This window comes from Sceloporus occidentalis, unplaced genomic scaffold (assembly GCF_023333645.1).
Source record: "Sceloporus occidentalis isolate IW3139 unplaced genomic scaffold, rSceOcc1.0.p SCAF_1, whole genome shotgun sequence".
In the NCBI taxonomy this organism is placed as follows: Eukaryota; Metazoa; Chordata; class Lepidosauria; order Squamata; family Phrynosomatidae; genus Sceloporus; species Sceloporus occidentalis.
Window position 1 is genome coordinate 40,606,320 of NW_028316981.1, and position 22,801 is coordinate 40,629,120.

The following is a 22,801-nucleotide window of genomic DNA, read 5'->3' on the forward strand; positions in this document are numbered from 1 at the left end:
GTTCAAAATCATTTAAAACTGATTAATGCAGATTTGGAAGATAATCATGGAATTGGAAGAGACCCCAAGGGCCATCCAGTTCAACCCCATTCTGCCATGCAGGAACTCACAAAGCACCCCCAACAGATGCCCATCCAGCTTCTGTTTAAAAACCTCCAAAGTAGGAGACTCCACCATTCCAAGGGGAGTGTGTTTCACTGTCATACAGCTCTTACTATCAAGAAATTCCTCCTAATGTTGAAGTGGAATCTCTTTTCCTGTAGCTTGCATCCATTGCTCCAGGTCCTATTCTCTGGATCAGCAGAAAACAAGCTTGAACCATCCTCAATATGACATCCCTTCAAATACTTAAACATGGCTATAATATCATCTCTTAACCATCTCTTCTCCACGCTGAAGATACTCAGCTCCCTAAGTCTCTATACATAGGGCAATGTTTCCAGACCCTTTACCATTTTGGTTGCCCTCCTTTGGACTCATTCCAGAGTGAGCATGACTGTTGATGATTGGGTAACTTGAAGGTCTCTCACTCATAGGGTCACTGTAAGTCAACATTGACTTGATGGCAGTTAACAACAACAGCTCTTAAACACACTGGGTAGCCTACTGTTACCCATTATAATTTCCCAAATATATAACACAAGAAAACTGTAACAATGTCGCTACAAGTCTCTTCAAAGCCCACATTCCAAAATACCAAAATCACTATTAGCACTGGGCTTCCCAAATTTTCCTTTACCCATCTCCATAAGAACTAATGACTCTATTGATTTCTGTGTCATAAGGAAAAGAATACTGTGATGGGCCAAATGCAAGGGTAGGATAGGGTTGCCATAACTCCGGACCTGCAAAACGGGAAAAATGTAGGACAAAATTTTCAAATGCAGGACACATTTTCTGTGTCCTACATTTGAAAATTTTGTCCTACATTTTCCCGCGGAGGGGAGCAGAGGCCAAGCGGCGAGGGAAAGCTTCCACTTAAGGAGGCTTTCCCTCCTCGCCTGGGCCCCGGGCCTCGCCATGATCGGAGGCCGAGGAGGAAGGGCCAGGCCTCGGGCGATCGCCGGGGCCTCCCTTCCTTCCCCGGCCTCCGCAGAGGCCAAGGAGGAAGGCGCGAGGCTGCCGGTGATCGCCGGGGCCTCGCCTCCTTCCTGGCGTCCACGGAGGCCAGGAAGGAGGGAGGAGGCTGCAGGGAGGCGGGGAGGTTGGCGCGGCTGTGCGCAGGAGGCGCCACCTCCTGCAGCCTCCTCCGCCCCAGGCCTCGCTGCCCTCCTCTTCCTCCGCGCGGCCATGCGCGGTGGAGGAGGAGGAGGGCAGCGAGGCCCCCCGGGTTGCTCCACAACCCCGCTGCAACCGGGCTTTACCCGGTTTTTGGATGGCACCTGTGCCGGGAGCGGGCAGGTGCCGCCAAAACCGGGAAAAACCCAGTTGCAGCCGGGTTATGGCAACCCTAAGGTAGGAGAGTAAGCAGTTCCATGTGGGTTTGCCATATAAATCATCACCACATCCACCCCAATATGTATATGAATGGATCCATAATATTTGGATGGCAAAAGCAATGTCTAGTTGTGGGTGTGAGCCTTAAAATCATTTCTGACATATGCTGACCTTAAGACAAACCTATCATGGGGGTTTCTTGGTAGAATTTGTTCAGAGGTGGTTTACTCTTGCTTTCCTTTGAGGCTGAGAGGGTGTAACTTGACCAAGGTCGTCCAATGGTTGTCCCTGCCCAAGCAATGCCCTAGTCCAGCATCCTAGTCTAATACTGAAATCACTATACCATGCTGGATCTCAAAAGTCTATCAGTTAACAAAGGTCTCTGTGATCATTGGCTAGATTGCATAGCTTAGGCTTTATAAATCAGTGTTTCTCAGGCTATCTTATGTGACGGACTAGCAATTCCTCCAACCCGCCATATTTCAAAAGTAATGTTCCAGGTTGCAGTCTCTTAGAAAATGCGTTGGACAGAAAGTAACAATGAACATTCTCATTGCAATTAATATACAAATCATATACATTACACTTTAAAATTTATTTCAATTTTCTGGTTTGTAAATGACAATGATTTCCCTGGGATTTTGGAACTAAAGCTGTGGATTACTTCTTCACTCCCTCTCTCACAACTCAATAATGCTATGCAAATTACTATCCACAGCACATATTACTAAGTTATTAAACTTTCACCTGCATTCCCCTGGGGAACAGAAGCTTAAAGGGGGAGGGGGCTCTCAAATTCAAGTTTCAGGAATGATGAGTTCTCTGTGTCATGAAGTAAAAGACTAGTAAATATTTTTTTTAAAATATTTCATTGCAGTAAGGAGCTGCATTTTTAATCTAAATTGGAGGCATGATGAATGTGGTGTTCAAGAAGTTGTTGGCATACACCTACCAACATCCTTCAGCAATGCTGAGTCTGACTGCTGGGATTTGCAGTTCAATTAAACCTGGAGGGTTGCATGATTCCCACCCCCTTCTAAATATATTCAAAAAATGTATAAATTAAACAAGAACAGGAGTATTTTAGTAATAAAATTTAAGTAACAATTACACAGGGCAATGGTTAACATGCGTTACTTAAAAAGTTAACATACATTGCCAAAAATACTGGAGAAGCATATTGAATGGATTAAACCCATGACCCCCTCCCCTCCATTTTTCCCATATTCAAATACAAGACATGCCTGTTGTGCCCCAGCTGAGAATTATGTGTCATTTTCTACATTACTGAGTTTAAGATAGAACTGTATTGCTCTTTTTGTAAAGCTCTGTAAGCAGCTGATGTGGCCTGACTCTTTGTGTCATGTTTGATTTGTTGCCCCAAGCACATCCCTCTCTGACCTGTTTTTCACAGTTATCAACCTACTACCTCAATTCCTTTCTTCCTCAAGCACTCCCTTCTGCTATCACCTCTTAGGTCCTGTTGTTTGCTTTTTGAAATTTTCTTTATCACACCATGGTTGGATGCATGCTTAACCATCTGTCTTGACACATATAAGAGGCAATGTTGAGATCAGAGTAATAATATATTTGAAATTACCATTGCTTATTTCAGAAACTATCACTGAAATTACACACACAGGCAGACACACAATTTTCCTGTTCAGTGATAGTTATTTGGTGAAATGGCAGTAAAAGTGTGGTCTTCCCTTCTTACTTTCAGCATCGGGTTGCGGAAGTGTTAAAGTCATCACTTTGAAGGTATATGTTCATTGGGGAAGTCACCTCTTCTGATGTATGCCATCCTCATTTAGAAAGTTGCCACGTATTTTCCTGATGCTCCATCTGTAACCCTCAATCCTCCACCACTCCTTTCCTCCAAAACTTGACAACTGATGGAAGATTCAGGCTAAGCAAAAGCCAGGATTCTGGGGTTCACTTCCACCAAGATGCAGTGATGTCAAAGCAACAAAGAGGCATTAGACAAATTCATGGAAAATGTGGCAAATGCAAGATGGCTATACAAGGCCCGTATACTAGGCCTCTAGGAAATATGTCTCTGAACATAATTTGCCAGGGAATGTGGCTAGGAGAGTACTTCTGTGCTCGTATCTTACTTCTGGGCTTCCCATATGCACCTGGCTATCACTGAGAGAACAGAAAGTTGAGCTAGAGATGCCTGTTGACTGATCATGCAGGACCTTCATATTAGTTTATATTGACATTCTGTTCTTTATATTGTATTGAATTAAAAACTGCACAAGATACTGGAAAAAAACATATTTCTTTGCTTGGTCAAAAACTGAGAGAAGCAGTGCTGGAATTTCCATGAGATCACACATTTTCTATCAACTAGACAGAACTTTCTTAGGAAAACTGTATAGTCATGCAAATCAATGATGTGACAGCATTGTCCAGATTTCTCTGAATTTGTTGGCTTAACCTAACATTTGAAATCCCATTTATCCCTCAAGATCTCTTCCCTGATCTCGATATTTTATTTAATAAACACTGCCTTTACAAAATGTGGTTCCTATATCCTACTGCAGAGCCACTGGTGGAAGAAAGCACAGGGCTTGTTATAATTAATACAGACTGTTTTTACTTGAGCTAAGACTGAGTTGGTTAAAATATAAAAAACATCACTTTTTCAGTCTTCCTTTATTTGCAGAATGATGGTACCATCAACATTTGACTCTAAAAAACTGTGCTGCTGCTTAGCAAATTAATGTGTCACACATACCACTGCTCATCCTGCTGAATGCTAATGTAAGGAATTAACATGCACTTCAATTATTTCATTTTATCCTACTTTTATCCCTGAAAGGCATTCAAAGGTCTTCCCCCTATTTATTCTAATTTCTCACAAGGATATAAAATTGTAACATTTAATACCAACTAATTGTAAAGCCTTATGGTTGTAAAACTGCAAGATTGTGAAAGGTGGACAGTGAATTTGAAATGTGGTGCTATGAATACTGTGGACTGCTAAAAATCCAAACAGATAGTTCCTGGAGCAATTGAAGCCTGACCTCTCCCCGGTAGCCCAGATGTCTAAACTGAGACTGTCATACTTTGGTCATGTCTTAAGAAGAAAGGACTCACTAGAAAAGACAATGCTTGGTAAAGTGGAGGGTGATAAAAAAAAAAAGAGGAAGATTGCAGAAGAGATGGATAGATTTGATCAGGGCCTGAGTAGGATTGTTGAGGATAGGATAACTTAGAGAGCTCTCATTCATTGGATTAACATAGGTTGAAGTCAATTTGACGACAGTTAACAAAATTGTAAAACCACTCTAAATGCAAACAGTTAAGCCAGTTCTAATACAATGTAAATTAAAAGTAAAATGCAAAACAACTGTGTAGCAACAGCAAAAGTAATAAAGGCTTTTCAGTAAAAAACCACAACCAGCATTGTGCGTATTTAAAACTATCTTTAAAACTTGCTACAGAAGGACCCAGCCATGTAACTCTTGGAAATAAATTCAACAGGGTCCCAAAATTGAAGATTCACTATGTATATCTGCATACCCGTTTATATCAGTTCGTTCCCACACTGACAGCCATCGCTCCATCCTAAAGAATCCTGGGATTTGTTGTTTAAGGATTTGTCATCTGCAGAACTCTAGTGTACTTACCTTCAGTATAAATGGAACAGAATTCATTTAACCGTGAATTCTAAGTACCTCACTAAACTACAATTTCTAGGATTCAACAGCCATGCAAGTTAAAGTGGGATCAAATACATGCAACCAGGCAGCACATATACTCTAGTGGCTCCCAGCCTTACTTGTTTTACTGCCAGACTTCTGAATGTGGCCCTCAAAAAATGACCAGGGCAAGTTCATAATGATATCGGCCAGTGGTTCTTCAAACAAACAAAACAAAACAAAACAAACAAACCTCAAACCAAATTGCTTAGAGCTTTAAAGATTAACTATAGTCAAGTGCTGACTAGCACTTTGAACTGATCTCAGAAACTTTATGTGTCATCTGAGCTTTTAAAGTCTTCTTCAAAGGCAGCCCCATGTAGAGCACATTATACTGACACTGCCTTGATGTAACTAATAAGGCTCCCAGATCTCAGAACCTGGTCCCTCTTCCCTGGCCTCAAGGTGACCAGAATCTCAGGGTAGGAGCCTTGAATTTTTTGTGATGTGTGCTGCTGGTGGTGCAGGATGTTTTAAATGTATGGACCTAGCCACCTTCCAACCCATGACCAGCATGTTGTTCAGTGTGAGAGAGAAAGCAGTTAGCACTGGGAAATGCCAAATGGCCTTGTTATTCACTGGATATGGCATTAAAGGATGTGTCTTTTTTACTTTTATCTTACTGCTAACTGGTCTGGTTCAGTTCTCACCTCCATGCCCTGACTGAAAAGGTTAAAGTCGTAGTATATTATACTTTTTTCATGATGTGCGGTGCATATGTGTTGCACAATTGTTGGCAAAACAACAAACAAAAAACAACTCTAATAAGACTTCAGAAGGAGATAGGCTCAAAAGGGCAAAAGATTTGGTCCCATAGGTTCAGGAAGCATATGAAACTGGAAAAGATGAGTATCAAAATCAGAAGTGACTTGGGACAAGATGGAATAAAATATCACAAATACTGCTGATTTTGAAATTCAACAGATTATGACCCTGTTGGGAACCAATTATATGTAATACCAACTGCTGTGTAGGAAATCTTTCTCTCACTCCCACCCCCTTAACAAAACTCACTACAGATTAAATCTGAGAGAACATGCCATTCAGGAAACTATCAACCACAACCGAGACATCACTGTAAAAAGAATGACTGTAGAAGCAGAGAGCAATTGAGATTTATTTACCCCAAAATGATGAGTTAATTGGACAAACATATAGCAAAAGACAATATATATTGAAGCCAGACACTTGTAACCTGATCCTACTCCATCCCCTTTGCCTTTTATTTCCTTCTGCTCCCACCACAGTCCTCCTCATCTGTCTTTTTCTCTCTCTTATCCACTTTATCTTTCTATTCCCATTTCTGACTGCACTTACCATTTTCTTTCTTCCTTCTCTGTGTTTCTCCAGTTCTTCACCCTTCTCCAAAGAAAACCCTGAAACCATGACTAGAATGTTGTATACCCCAGTGTTATGCAATTTTTTTACCCTTGGGATCCCCCCTTTACATCTACATACAGATGTCATAAACCCCCACTTGAAGTAGTATAGGAATAAAAATATTTTGTTTATTTAGTATGTGCATTTTCATTTACACATTCATGTATATTCATATTTTAACACTTTTTAAGGAAATAACATAATTCAAATTAGAAGAGTTTTATTTAAGTAAATGCAATATTCAACTCAACACATGTGTAAATTCTACACATAAAAGGTTTGGGAAGAGAAAGCAGAGGAGGGATTAGCCTCTAAATTGTGTGCAACTCTTGTGCCCCTCTGGGGGTCCCACCCCAACATCTGAGAACCACTGGGTTTTAGAATCCATTAAACTCAGCACAGCTTCCTTCTGAACAGACATATCTAATCTGGTATCCTTCAATGGTGTCAAACTGGATTATTTTTGCAGTACAGCCTATGTTAGCTTGGGCTTCTGGAGTTGAAGTGCAAAATATCAGAAGAACTAAAGTCTGAGAGCCAGTGATCAGCTTAGATATGTCTAATTGTCATTCTAAGAATTGCACTGGCTGTCAGTGTGAGCCATGACAGTTAAAGTTGTCAACCTAGGCTATTTCTGCAGTGTAAATGCAATTTAGGCCCTATATAGACTGGTAGAAAGTGCTGACCTGTGGGCGGAGTCAGGGCGCAGCGTCTTGATGCTGGACGCCATAACTCTGCCCCCGTGGTGCCATGATGAAGCATGCAGGTCCAGATAGCACATGCCATCATGGCGCTGCACCCTCGTGATGTGGCACTAAAGGGGCATCATAAAGCTGAGCTGCTGTGGCTATGGCACCCCTTGGAGGGTGCAAAAAGGAGCTTTTTGCGATCTCCAGAGACCATATTGAGGCCGCCGTAACTCCGCCCCCATGGTGCCATGATGGAGCATGCTGATCCAGATAGCGGGCGCCATCATGACGTACATCTGGTGCTGCGTGAGGTTGCTGCGGCCTTGATCCAGCCATGCACAGTATACATGTTGCAAACTTACAACGATAAATAAAGTTAGTAAAAATCATTCCTGCCACCTGTGCTTTCCCAATCAGAACTTAGTCCAGAAAATCATTTTGGCCTTTCAGAGGAGGCTAAAGGCAATCCCACCCCACACCAGCTGAATCCTCATCTCCAAATTTTAACAGCTGAACTAGTTCTGCCTTTTTTGCATTAAATATCAGTTTTTTCAGCCTCTTCAACCCCAAACCACCTCCAGTAACTTATGCAGAAGGTCCACAGCCTCCCTGGAATAAATGGGATGAAAATAGAGGTGAAGCTGTGAGGTATCCACCTGATTGCGGGCAGTGTGGTCAAAACCTTTGGATGACTTCCCTTGGAGGTTTCATGTGAATGATAAATAGCATTTGGCAAACCTCATAGCACAATGTGATTTTGAGGCCTAATCCAGCTCCAGTTGCAGTTCCAGCACCCTGTTCTCTAAAACACACTGTCGTTCATCTAAAATGTATGCTCTGCAGAAGGAAAAATATTAACTCATACTTAACCTCAGAGTATTAAAATATCTGCTGACTTCTTGAATATTTCATTTCAGAGCAACACTCAAGAGTTGGTATAAATTATTTATTCATATTCTGCATTGCTCATACAGTCATTCATTCAGTACAATTTAGTCCCAGTCAGACTCTTCTGGCCCAGCCACATACACTCTATCAGTAATTCCACTTTAAGGCAAACAAGAAAAAAAATCAACTGTTATGAATCTGCTGATAGGGTTCTTAATACCAGCACACAACAGTATGTGCTCTATTTAAGGGTTGTTTCCATGGTCCAAGATAAGTGACAACTCATGCATCCCTCTCCTACAGTACTAGGACTAAACATGGTTCATTTTTGGTGGTGCTGTCAGATCATTATGGTGGTTATTTTCCTCCAACTTCTGGGGTATCATGGAGGGGGATTTTCCTCATCCTCCCACTTCTCACACAATCCACAATACCATAGAAATGAATAGTCTTTTGCAAATGATATCAAAAGCCTGCAAAGAGTCAATAAGACCATGAAAAAGAGGGAGGTACCCAAGGCGGGTAGTGTTGAGCCTGTCAGAGTATTGGGACTCTGTCACATTGCCAAGTATTGCAATCAGCTCTGCCAAAACACACACACACACACACACACACACACAGAGAACACTTTTACATTTGAGTAAGTTATGTTGTGGATTGCAAGGTAAATATATCCAATATTTATTTCCTGAAATATTTATATTTGGTGTAGTCTACAGTTCAAGAACTTTTTCTGCAAACTGACCCGGAATTAAAACACATGTCAATTTCACCAATGCAGGAAATAAATTTTAGAAAACTTATTTCTACGTGATATTTATCCCCAGTGTAGTTGTACAATTCATGAACAAAAGCATTGCTGTACATTTCCTGAAGAGCCAGAAGAATACTTCCCACTACCTTAGGCATAACCAGTACTTCAAAAAATATCACATACATACTACCTTATAATGATAGCAAAATTATGATATTACCTCCAAACTTTTCACCAGTAAATTTAATCTTGCACTTCTCATAGCATGTGTCTTGCACTTTAACATACAGTTCCATAAATATCACTTAGTTTTTTAGAGAACAACTTTTAATATTGGAACAAAACACACAACTTATATCTAGAATTTCCTACAGTCTCTCAAACCAATGATTCAGGTTTCACAAAAGTGATCATTCGGAGCACAGCCTACTTCATACTCTATAACTTTAGTTAAACTTACAACCACTTTTATTCTCAAAGCCTCAAAGTGAAAATGCTAGACTTCACTCATGGTAGATCTGTTTACCCAACCAATAAGTTAAGAACTCACTATCATTTGTTCATACATTTCTGAAATGAAGAGGTTTTCCTGCCACCATAGTAAATATAAATAGGAGTCCCAAAGAAACTGCAGGCAAGCTAGAAAGGGGGAAAAGACTTTTCTTTTCTTCCTCCTCCAGCTTATACTACCATATTTAGATCAGATCTTGAATGACTATTCAGCTGAACCCTAGACAAGCAAACCAAGCTGAACTACTTAACAAGCCAAGCAGGATGTTAGGATTACTATGCATTGTTTGTCCAGCACCAAATCTCAAAGTTGAGATTTGTACTTTTTCCATGCTGATCTGTATGCTGGCAGTGCCAAAAGACACTTGTACCATCCCTCTAGCTTTTGAGAAGCTTTTGGACTGCAGCTTTTGGAAACAGGTTCTGGCCTCCTGTAATTTTACTGTAGTGTTCTACAGTATTCTACAATCCTGTAGAATCCCATAATTTTGAATCCTGCACTTCCTCTTCCTCTATGATGAAAGACCCTAGAATATAAATAATGTTTGATGTTATCACTCCTCTTATGACTGAACTGATGTATACAACATGCTACAAATACATGTACAAATAGATGTACAAGTAGATGTAGAAGGCTTTTTCAACTTTTAACAGGGACATGCATTAACTTAGGTTAATAGGCCAGAGTGGCATCCATGAGGGCCCAGGGAGCACCCACACAGCCCAAAGTGGCAGCCGCACCTACACAGGCTCAAGCAGCTCCTGTGGCAGTGCTAAGCAGCCCCCATGTGGGGTGGAGGTCCAGCCGGGTGTCACCCCCCTCTTCTGGGGTATCACCCAGTGTGGCCCACACACCCCACATGCACACACCTCGTGATGCTACTGGTTGGCTCATATTCAAGTTGTGATCAACAATAATCCCAACGGCTTTGATACACACACACACACTTAAATATCGTTAAATAATATTGTTATTATTGTTAAATGCATAATTAATACAAAAATGGGAGTTGTGGAAACCTAGATTTGTTTGTAGGTTTGTGGAAATATGCAAAAGTAACACAGGTTGGAAATACATTGATCCACCAATCTTACACCCGAACATCACAGACTGAGATTTTTTTATATTTACAGAAAGCACTAATAAATGTATTTATGCTTGAAGAAATACAATGAAGATTAAAATGTAGGAAGTAATTCATCATTTTGCATTTCAGTCATCCTAATTTGTGTAGGTTTTGAACCAAATAAACACTTGGCAGCTTCATAGATTCATAGAATCATAGAATCGTAGAGTTGGAAGAGACCACAAGGGCCATCCAGTCCAACCCCCTGCCATGAAGGAAATCCAGATCAAAGCATTCCCGACAGATAGCCATCCAACCTCTGTATAAAAACTTCTAAGGAAGGAGATTCAACTACACTCCGAGGGAGTTTATTCCACTGTCGAACAACCCTCACTGTCAGGAAGTTCTTCCTAATGTTGAGGTGGAATCTCTTTTCCTGGAGTTTGCATCCATTGTTCCGTGTTCTAGTCTCTGGAGCAGCAGAAAACAAGCTTGCTCCCTCCTCAACATGTCATCCCTTCAAATATTTAAATAGGGCTATCACATCACCTCTTAACCTCCTCTTCTCCAGGCTAAACATCCCCAGCACCCTAAGTCGTTCCTCATAGGGCATGGATTCCAGACCTTTCACCATTTTAGTCACCCTCTTTTGGACACGCTCCAGTTTCTCAATGTCCTCTTTGAATTGTGGTGCCCAGAACTGGACACAATATTCCAGGTGGGGCCTGACCAAAGCAGAATAGAGTGGCACTATTACTTCCCTGGATCTAGACACTATACTTCTATTGATGCAGCCTAAAATCGCATTGGCCTTGTTAGCTGCCGCATCACACTGTTGATTCATATTCAACTTATGATCTACTTGGACTCCAAGATCCCTTTCACACGTAGTTTCATTCAGCCAGGTGTCCCACATCCTATATCTGTGCATTTCATTTTTTCGCCCTAAGTGCAGTACCTTACATTTCTCCGTGTTGAATTTCATTTTGTTAGCTTTGGCCCAATTTTCTAATCTGTTCAGGTCATTTTGAATCTTGATCCTGTCCTCTGGGGTATTAGCTACTCCTCCTAATTTGGTGTCATCTGCAAATTTGATAATTATGCTCCCAACTTTGTCCTCCAAGTAATTAATAAAGATGTTGAATAGCACTGGGCCCAGGACTGACCCCTGTGGGACCCCACTGGTCACTTATCTCCAGGATGAAAAGGAGCCATTGTTGATCACCCTTTGGGTTCGGCCGGTCAACCAATTACAAATCCATGTAACAGTTACTTTGTCAAGCCCACATTTTACAATCTTGTTTGCAAGAATATCATGGGGAACTTTGTCAAAGGCCTTACTGAAATCAAGATATACTATATCTACAGCATTCCCTTCATCTACCAAGCTGGTAATTTTATCAAAGAGAGAGATACGGTTTGTCTGGCATGACTTCTGGAATGTTTCCTGGGAAAGGACTAAGGCAACTACTATCTTGTTTTCCATAATGGTTTGTACTTCCACAGGCTTTCATTTAGTCATCGAGTTGGAAGAGATCCCAATGGCCATCCAGTTCAACCCCATTCTGCCATGCAGGGACTCACAATCCAAGCACCCCTGACAGATGGCCATTCAGCCTCCAAAGACCTCCAAAGAACAAGACTCTACCACTCTCTGAGGGAGTATGTTCCACTGTCCAATATCTCTTATAACCTTATCACACGCAGGGCATACATGGTTGAAACGTCATTCAACCGTTGCAGAAGCATTGGGGTCTGATCATGCCTGGCGCTTCTAAAGTGTAATTAAGGCTTCCTGCTATAGAATCGTCATTTTCTGAATAATATCACATTATTCAGAAAATGATTCCTCCTGGCTTCCCCATGAATGATTCATGACAATTCCATAGCAGTCCATGACAATTCAATTACACTTTAGAAGTACCAGGCATGATCACATCCCTGGTGCTTTCGCAACGTTTGGACGACGTTTTGACCATATTTTGCCCTGCGTGTGACAAGGTCGTTACTCTCAGGACATAGTTTCCACCTATGACATAAAAGTTTCCATCTTTCAGCTCCAGTTTACAAAGCTCCTTGATTCTGTTCACTGATTTACTGAAGAAGAAATCTCCAACTATAAACACTTGCAATGTATTATATTTTAATACTGTAGAAGAGATAAATATATTTGGCCATAAAACATCTTTTGAATGTCAAGCTCTGCTGAACTGAAACAAGATTTCAAAATTACTAACATGACGGTATAATTCCAGAAGAGCTGCAGAAGCAAAAATGTGCCCCAGCATTTCAGCTTATCAACATAAATTTCAGAGATCACTCCTATAAAGATACATATTGAGCTTAAATACTGAACTCAGAACCTCGACTACTCTTAATAATGATGTCTTAAGGAGTCTTACAGCCCTTACTAATTTACTCTGAAGTAGTGATACAGAGTTCAATGGGAATTACATATAAGAGTATGTAACTGTATGTAGGATTGTAGTCATAATACCACAAATGTCATAGGCTTGCAAGCCTCTGAATTAGCATTACTGCAAATTACTATTCAGAACGTTAGCTAAAAATTAGCTAAAAAATTCAGCTAAACTAATGTTATAGAAGGGCTTTTTACTTGCACACAGTGGTCTGAATATATTTCTGTGGCTTCATTTTTATTTTTTAAAATACTGTGGTAACATCCAGGGTAGCATGCTGACTCACTGGGATAAATGGGAAATTACCTTTCCCATCTTGGCATGCTCTTGGTTGCCACAAAGATTTTAGATTCTGTGACAAGAGGTTACAGATTCATGAAGTACAAATGTACAAAAGAAAAATGTCCTTGTGCTTCAAACTGAGATGAAAAATTGAAGAACATATAATGTATTAAAAATCCATATATTCAGAAGTATAGAGGAGCTTACTCCTAGCAAAATTACACTTTCATGAATGCATACAGCAATAATTGTCACATTCTGTTGCTGTGTTGCCTTATTTTATATTAATCAAATTCAAGAAAACTGACCCCATAACCATAAATAGCCAACACAATTATGTAAAACTGGAAAAAATGAATTCAGTCAATTCATATTACATTCATAAGAAACATTCATTATAATAAATATCTATGCAGAATATTTGCAGCTAACTAGGTGATGACAGAATTTATATTTGGAGAAGTTAAGAATAATAGAAGCATAACAGGAAAAAAACAAATAAATAACCTCATAGATATGACTTCACAGGAGTAGGCAAGAACCAATTATTAGTATATGTGAAGTTCTTCGATGTCTAAATTCTTACAGCAGAACATTCTATCCTGCACCTATATCTGCTATTTCTTGAACAATGCAAATAATTCAGCCAAATTGCACATCAAAGGGTACTTATTTGGACAGATTCTGATGGGATTAATTGTTATTTGTAACAAATGCAAAACATTTCTCCCCACAGTCCTCCCCCCCCATATATAATCAGCCCTCCTCTTCCCATACGCACACTGATCAAGGTATCAGAGGCAGCCCATGGTCAAGGGTTGGCGGTCAGACTCCAAAGTGGAAGAGTGAGATGTCATCACCCTAGCTTGGACAACAAGCTGAATGTGCTGGAAGATGACAAAAATTTGAATGTCAGCCATACTTTGAAAGCTTTATTTTTCCATACATTTCTTGAAGTGGCTTCATGGCTTATCAGCCAAGAGTTGTGAAAGGGTCTTTAGAATCAAGATGTTGTAACCATATCATTTTTTTAAAGGCTATTCCCCCAGATGGAAGAGCTGAGTAATGTTATGAACATTATGAACTGTATATCTAGAGTTTGGTCAGGTTATATATTGTTTCTCAGATACATTTATGGAATGGCTGTTCCATTCCTATAGCACCATATAAGAAAAATGATGACTCTTGAGATTAATAGTGCTATTTAGGCTGACACAACTCTACTATTTGAACAGCCTCTGTTCAACACTCTGAAATGGCAAAGTGTAATATTGAATGGGTTAAGTTCCAGATCAGGGATAATGGAAGAAGTATAAGGCAATGAAGAAACATAAGGAAAACAGCAATGAATGTCACTGAGTAGTGCTGGGACTCTCCTGTTTGTACATAAAACAAGTGGGAAATCATCCAGTGATACAAACATGTTTCCCAAGTAGATAAAGAAAGAAATGCAAATGGAAACTATTTTCTTGAACTTTTAGAAAGCACATTAGATAGTTGCTCCAACCAACTTTAACAAATAATATATCAATCAGGAATCACAATTCTCTTTGGAAATAAAGACAAAATTCCAAACAATTGAATTCAACGCCATTTGTTTTGCTGTTATGCTTAAAACTTATCTTTTCTATTCAGTTTGTAATCAGAAAACAAATGGGAAAATCTGACCTAAGGTTATAAAGGAGTTTTATACATTCCTGTCCCATAAATCCATTTGTAAATTATTTTCAAGTGCTGGACTGGCAGAGTTAAGAATCTCTCATAGGACTCTGGAGGCAGAGCAGACTACCTGGTAGCAAAAAAATTATAGCAGTACAAGAACATAATTGTTTTAAAATATGCAACTCATTTGTCTAAAACACACTGCCGAAATAATCCAGTTTGAGACCGCTTTAACTGCTCTGGTTTGATGCTAGAGACGTCTGGGAACTATAGTTTTGTGAGATGTTTAGCCTTCTCCGTCAGAGAGCTCTGATGCCACAATAAATTACAATTGCCAAGATTCCCTAGCATCAAGCCAGGGCAGTTAAAGCTATCTCAAACTGGATTATTTCTGTAATGTGTTTTGGACCTATATTCATATATTTTCTTTATTGATCTCTGAATACAGAGGAGTAGCAGCTGAGTATACTGTCTTAAGGAATTAATTTAAACTGACTTTCTTCTCAATGTAATCTAGATTCTAAGGTCCAAAACACACTGCCAAAATAATCCAGTATGAGGCCACTTTAACTGCCCTGGCTCAGTGCTAGGGAATCCTGAGAATTGTAGTTTCTTGTGGCACCAGAACTCTCTGACAGAGAAGGCTAAACTAGTCACAAAACTACAGTTCCTAGAATTCCCTAGCACTGGGCCAGTGAGTTAAAATGGTCTCAAACTGGATTATTTCTGCAGTGTGCTTTGGACCTTGGATCTTGTTTTTAATATGTTCATTTCACAAGTATCAGGTATGATGATACAGTTGAAGTCAGCAATTGGCTGTGGAGAATGTAAGAGTGTGGAGTGTCCTGAAACAGGATGATTTAAAATACAAGAGAGACCTAAAGAAAATAAAGAGCATGTTTGGAGATTTGATCAGAACAAATGCTCTGACACTATTGCCTTGATCCACATATCAGAAAAGAAAGAGGTAGTTGGGGGGGACACTTTTCAGAAACCCATCCTTCATCTTGAGGATTGCTGGAACAAAACACATTAACCATTCCCTCATTGATATTACTGGTAGGGTCTCTTCACTAGGTGCCATCTGAGATAATGGTGACTGAGGCTGCAGAAATAATGCAGTTTTACACTTGCTTAACTGTCATGGCTCCATTCTATGGGATCCTGGGATTTGTAGATTGTTTTGGACCAGTGACAGAGAAGACAAAATATCTCACAAAGCTACAAATCCCAAAATTCCATAGCATGAACCATAGAAGTTAAAGCTGTATCAGACTGCATTAATTCTGCAGTATAGATGCATCCTCAGAGAAGAACCCCCAGAAGTGGTGGCCTGTTTATGGAATTCCTTTCCCTGATAGATGCACCTGATGTCTACCTTGCTATCATTGTGGTGTCTAACAAAGAAAGACCTTTTTGTTCTCAGAGGCTTTTAATTTTTTTTAATGTTATTGCAATCTGTTCTTTTAATCTCAGGATCTACTGGTGTGGAAGGGTGCTTCATGCCAACTTCCATATTTCTATTAATTTCTGAATTTACAAAGAAAAAAATATATTGTTCATGCAATGGCATAATGTCTCCTACCTGGTACTTACACTTGGAAAATTGTTGTTTTTTATGCTATGGTCTCATCTGTTGTATTCTTTTAAAGCTTTTTTTGAAGGAACAGATAGTTATGGTGCTCACACCAATATTCTCTACCAGCAAATATTTCCAACAGCTACCTATGTGTTCTTCACCTGACTTATATGCTGTCATGGCAAATGTGATAATGGCCCTGTGTAATGTTAGATACAGAGATATTCTTGCTGAGACTGCCATCAAGTGTTATCAGTTGGAAGAATTTACTCAAATCTTATTTTACTCAGATTAACCATAAAGCTGAAATTGATAGTGAATAAGGTTCAATGAATGTCCAGTGCTTTAAGACTTCTTTAGGTACATATCTGTAAGAACTCTGTACCCATTTTTGAACTGCAGTACTGAAAATGCTCTCTACTACCACTTCCATTTCACTGCAACTGAGCTTCTCCACATTTCACTTCTTTTCAGTGGCTGCGCATATTTTTTAGCAATTGGATTTAATCTGGAAACTGCAGGAATACAGAATATTTTCTGATCATGTGAAGGTCCCACTACAATTGGGGAAAACATAAAAATGGATGGGAAGGGGTGTCTATCTTCTTTTTCTATAGGGCTGTGGAAAAAATTCCAGAAGAAAAAGATGACATTTCGGGGGAGGGGCGGGAATTCTCTCTGGAGATGGGCAAAATGATTTTCAAGACAACAGATGAAGAGCATAAAGATTTTTGAGTAAAACAACAAAAAACTATAAGGGTATCACCTGTGTATCTTGTAGAACTCAGTATCTGCTATGCTGTTATCAGTTTTAACTTTGTTTTTAATTATGCTATTATTGAGGATTCATAGGTATATCTTTCTTTTAAAAAAGAAACTTTTTAAACGAAATGTATTGGTTCTGTTTCAAATTTTATTTTTGCTCACTTCCCATATGTCAGTACTAAGCAAGGTATATGTGTAAGGTCACCAGCAGCACAGCACTTTATGTCTTTCTCTCTGTATTTGGTACTGGGTATATTTGCAGTTTTGCTAAAGAATTTGTATGTCTAAGGCTGCAGTCAGATGCCTAACAATCAGAGAATAAACTCCAGTAAATAGAATGGGTCTTTGATCTCAACGAACAGGCATACAATTCTTGTATGCAAGATGCTTTGCAAGGCTTCTTCCCTAAGAATATGGCTGTGAAAATACTGAAACAGGTTATTGCATAAAATCGCTTTGCGCACTAGCATAATTTTATATCCTGAATTATAAATAACTTACACCAGTGGATAGTGTCACCTCCCTCCCCCATTTTACAGAGACACCCCCTTCCCTGCATATCACAGCCTATTCAATACAGCAGGTCATTTGACCTTCCATGCATCACTTTTGAGGATTAGTAAGGAGGGATGCTGTGTGGCCAAGTAAGTCTGCTTATATCAACCTTATTTCAAGCATCAACCTGTAGTCTCCCTCTCTTCAGTTAGGAACACATTGAAGTTACCCAAATGGAGCAACCAATACCTAGCTGATGGTTCCTTAAAATGCTGGCAGTATCAACAGACAAGAAAATCATTTGCTCTTTAAAACTTCATAATCTGCAGAACTGATCTCTTGGTCCTATATTGCAAACATTTTTCTACATTCAAAGTTCAAACAGCCAAACCAACACAACAGCTGGCCAAACTGAGGATGATGTCTAGAAGCCTGGGTCCACCAGTACTGCATGTTCTCCATCCTCTTCCTTGTCTGCCCAGTTTCATATGATCACACAGTCCTACCACCTCAAATCGGAGGAGACGGGATGGTAAGACAGAATAATAAACAAATAACTAAATACACAGGGTTTGGACCAATATAAATGTATAGTGTCCAATAAAATATTTATAACTCACTAGCCTTTGAACAACTATTATGCTTTAGAAATAAAACATCTGTAGACTTGGAAATGTCAAAGTATATGCATATTATGAAGTCGAAGGTTTTCATGGCCGGCATCCATAGTTTTTTGTGGGTTTTTCGGGCTATGTGGCCAACTCTTCTAGAACATGGCCATATATGCATATTTCCACAAAAATACAAAACCTAGTTCCATCCAAGACTATCAGAAAGTTGAATATCTTAAAGATCCAGACATTACCAGCATTTTTGTATTTAATATTACAAGTCGCTGTTAAATAATTCTGTCACACAGTGTTTTAAAGTATCACTTTCAAATGCCTCTGAAACTGAGTTTCATTTATAATGAATATATTTCCACACTTGTCTGCATGCATCTCAGGAATGTTATTTGCAGTGCCATAAAAGTCAGGTAGAACCTCTGTTATAAATCCTTATTCCTTGTTTATAGCTTTGTCTGTTAAAAAAAAGTCACTCTTGTCTGAAACACTGCACACGAGAGTCTCAGCCAGAAATCAAATTTCTTTTATAACAAGTTTCCAAAGTGCCTATAAAACTTCAGCCACAACCCTCAAAATTGGATAACGCAGCTTGCAGGGCATTTGGCAGCATTATCACATGCTGTTGAAAGGGATTAAACTACAAGCCTAGTTGAATGCAGAACGAGGTATACATTGGTCTTTTTGACCATCTGTCAGAAAAGAAATTGCCATGTACATAATCAGATCATTGGTAGATCCAGTCCAGTGCTCTAGACTGGCAGTGAAGGCATTCCTAGCCATAGTATTCAAAATCCTTTCAACTTGGCTTGCCACAGAATGAATTTGGGACTTTCTGCATGCAAAGCATGTGTGTTATCACTAATTATAGTGTGTCTGTGGTCAAGTCAATTAGTAACACAAGTACCCTGCTGTTCACTGCAATCTTGTGAATGTACATTCAGAATGGATGTAGTTCAACAGAATTTAGCTTCACATAACTGCACATAGGAATGAAGCTTCTCAGTTCTCTGTGCAATTCTATAGATGTCTACTCAGAAATGACTCCAACTGAATTCACAGGGCTCACTCCCAGAAAGTGGGTTTAAGATTTCAGCCCAAATGCCAAAGCCAAATGTGGCTCAATCCAGCAAAGTCTGACTAGTTCAGAGTGACCATGTCAAATACAAACATCTAACGGAATGACCCATCCATGCTTCCCACCCAAAAACAGAGTTCAATGCACAGTGCAAAACAGCAACAAATACAGAGGAACAGATAGGAAAATACAATTAAAGTTAAAATTACTAAATCCAGTAAGGACCACATTGTAGAGGACAGCTCAGAATGAACAAGATGCCCTGCTTAAAGTGAATGATCCAGTCAGATTAATCAATATTGTAACTCTTCATAACTGATCTCTTAATCAGTGATTACAAACTATCCAAGAAATGAAAGATCTGTTGATTTCTAAAGAAGGTCCACCATTTGTTGTTACAGCTTAAAAACCGAGACTATAAAGCAAAGGAGATTTGCTCAAGGAGATAGGAATATTCTTAAAAAGAGGTTGCACTTTTGCCAGTCTTTTAATTGGATTGTACAAAACAAACATTCCAGCTTACAAATAAAACTGACATTCGGTGAAAAAGGGTTTTTAAATTTCCAGCAGAAAGCATCTGACCCCTAGTGCTCACAAAAGTTAGAACGAAAAGGTATATTGAGTCAGTAAAGCTAACGTTGTGCCTGATTTAAAAGGGAGAAGCATTAGCATCTTTCACGGTTCATGCTGCTAAAGAGGACCACAGGACAAGTGAGACTACATGCCCCTAGGTCCAAAAGACCAGACTTTTCAAAATGTCAGTAAATACTTGCAGTGTTGCAAGCTGATAATTTAACACGGAGATTAAAAATGTGCCTGAAACATGTATTTGTCTTACACGGGTAATGTAAAAAGAAAATCCCCTGAGCAATCAACAATGTGAGTCACTGGAAGGGATCTATAAGAAGCAGGGATCACACAAATTCTTCAACATATAGCCTTCCAATGCAACGTTCATTTGTATGGGAGCAATATAAATTTAAATTTGGATTACATAGATAATCCTCCCTTCCTTTTGCTTCAGCATCAAATCCACCAAGATTTTGCTCTGTTATCATAAGCCCAAAATATTAAGGTGCAGCAATTGCTCCTATTAACACTTATAGCGGAGTGACAGCATGTATTCTGTGAAAGCACAGAACATCAAACCTCCCACTTTCGGCGCCCTTTCAGCCACACTGTTTACAACAGGATAACACTGGACGGGGTGGGCTTTAAGCCCATGGCAACAGACATCTCAATAAATTAATCAGGCTGCAAATCTACACACCGCCCTGAGAGTAAAGTCCACTGAAGTCAATGCGACTTCCGTCTAACTAATCGAATGAATGATGATGGATAATAGTTTTTTGTGGGTTTGGGGGGCTATGTGGCCATGTTCTAGAAGAGTTTATTCCTCACGGTTCGCCAGCATCTGTGGCTGGCATCTTCAGAGAATGACGATGGATAATCTTTAAAAACAACACAAAACTCTCCGGGGCACATGGATATGTGACCATGTACCTCACTCTTTCTTGTTGTGTGCCTTCAAGTCTTTTCCAAATTATAGTGACCCTAAGGCAAACCTGTCATAGGGCTGAACCTATTTCTGGGGCTGAGAGGGTGTGACTTGCCCAAGGTCACCCAGTGGGTTTCCATGGCCAAGCGAGGAGTCGAACCCCAATCTCCAGGGTCTTAGTCCTACCCTCAAACCAGTGCCCCATGCTGGGTCTCACCCTTTCCTAGGACATGCATAGCCTGGGCTTACAGTCCATCAACAGTAGAGGGGAAGTTCTGTTGCTGCTGTTGTTTCACTTATCAAATGAAGGGTTGTATTCTGTTTATAGGAAAAAAGAAATCGTGAGAGGGAAGGTGAGAAAGGAGAGCAGCAGGAGCAAATAGGGCTTTCTTTCAGAGTTTTCAGTGGCTCATTTGGAGCCTCTTCCTGCCTCTTCTCCTCCTCAAAGCAAGGCTGGGAGAAGAAGGCATCCATCTGGAGACTTCCTTCTGCCTTGGAGAAGCTAAAAGGAGGTCGCTCCTGCCAGGGAAAAGATGCAAGCTCTTGCTGGAGGGGAGGGCTGCTTTCCCTTTTGAAGGGAAATGAACACTGGACTCCACAGAATGACCAAAGCAAAGAAATCAAACAGCAGCACCGCCCTGTCTATGGCTATAGAGCCTAAGGAGCGAAAAGGGGGGCTCTGGTGCCTGGGTGGGTGGTACACAAATAAAGAAGTGAAGATTATATCTGCATCCACACTGCAGAAGTAATCCAGTTTGACACCGCTTTAACTGCCCTGCTGGCCCAATGCTAGGAGACACTGTGTGACATTTCGCCTTCCCTGCCAGAGACAAACTACAGCTCCCAGATTCCCAGAAGGGATGCAGCCCAGGGGAGCAAAGTGGATTCTTTCTGGAGTGCGGAGGCAGCCCGAGGCGCCCGACTTTCTCTGCTGCCAGAGTGGAGTTTTTCTCCAGAAACTTCTCCATCGGCTGTGAGAGCCTCCTCCGAAGGCAAGACGGGCCAGAAAGCCTACTTCCAGGCTGGGATCCTCCCTGGCCACCCAAGGCCCGCTTGAAACCCCTTCTGGGCTTCAAAAGCGACCCGAAAGGAGCATGAAGAGCCAAAGAAAGGACCCAAACACACAGTAATACACAACTCTTGCAGGAGACCCTGAAATGCATGGCACGGAAGAAGACCCCAGAGTTGGAGGAGACCCCCTAAGGGCCATCCAGTCCAACCCCATTCACCCTAAAAGCCAGGGAGGGCACCCCCCAACACCCCCAAAGCCTCCGCGGAGAGGAGCAGCAGAGCAGAGAAACAGCCCCCCCCCCAGCCAGAAAACTTTCCCTCCATCCAGCTCCATCCTCCCTCCCAGCCTTTTCCCCTCAGCTGCACCCACCTGCTCTCCACCTGGGCCAGCCTCCTCCTCTTCTTCCTCTTCCTTCCAGAGGGAAAGATAGAACTCAAAAGAGAGAGAGGGGATAAACACAGATAGCTAGAGGTCGAGTTTATGTATTTGTTTGTTGGTTTATAATGTTAGTGGGTTGGTGGGTCGGTATCCATCCATCCCTCCCTCCAAGAGCAAGGAGCCTGGAGAGCCCTATATAATCCTGCGGCTCCTCTTGCAGCGCCGCCTCCTGTGCTGCTGCTGCTGCTGCCGAGGCTTCTGTCTGGATGGATGGCAGGCAAAGGATGGAGAGGAGAGGAGGAGGAGGAGGAGGAGGAGGAGACCTGGGAGGCGGCGCGCGCACGCGGGCAGGGCTTTGGCGCGCGCCAGGCAGAGTCCCAGTCTCGCGCTGGAGCCTGGACCACTCCACTGGCGCCATTCACAGGCATTTCCCATGCTCTCTGGAGCCTCTCCGCCACATGCACACGCCCCATTATTTCCTATGGAGCTCGAACCTAGGTGGATTTTCCCTGACACGGCGGGATCCGGAGCGGATCCCCCACCTAAGGAGAGGGTTCATTGTAATAATAATAAT

General features: G+C 40.9%; 1 protein-coding gene across 2 annotated transcripts in view; it reads right to left on the bottom strand.

Moving 5' to 3' along the window:
- LOC149321331 (contactin-3-like) overlaps positions 1-22,486 on the bottom strand; it is a 251,310-nt gene extending 228,824 nt beyond the window's left edge. For both annotated transcript variants that reach the window (XM_089519717.1, XM_089519708.1), the window contains exon 1: positions 22,219-22,486. The gene's annotated coding sequence lies outside the window, so the exon portion shown is untranslated. The remainder of the gene's footprint in view (positions 1-22,218) is intronic.
- Positions 22,487-22,801: the final 315 nt, after the last annotated feature.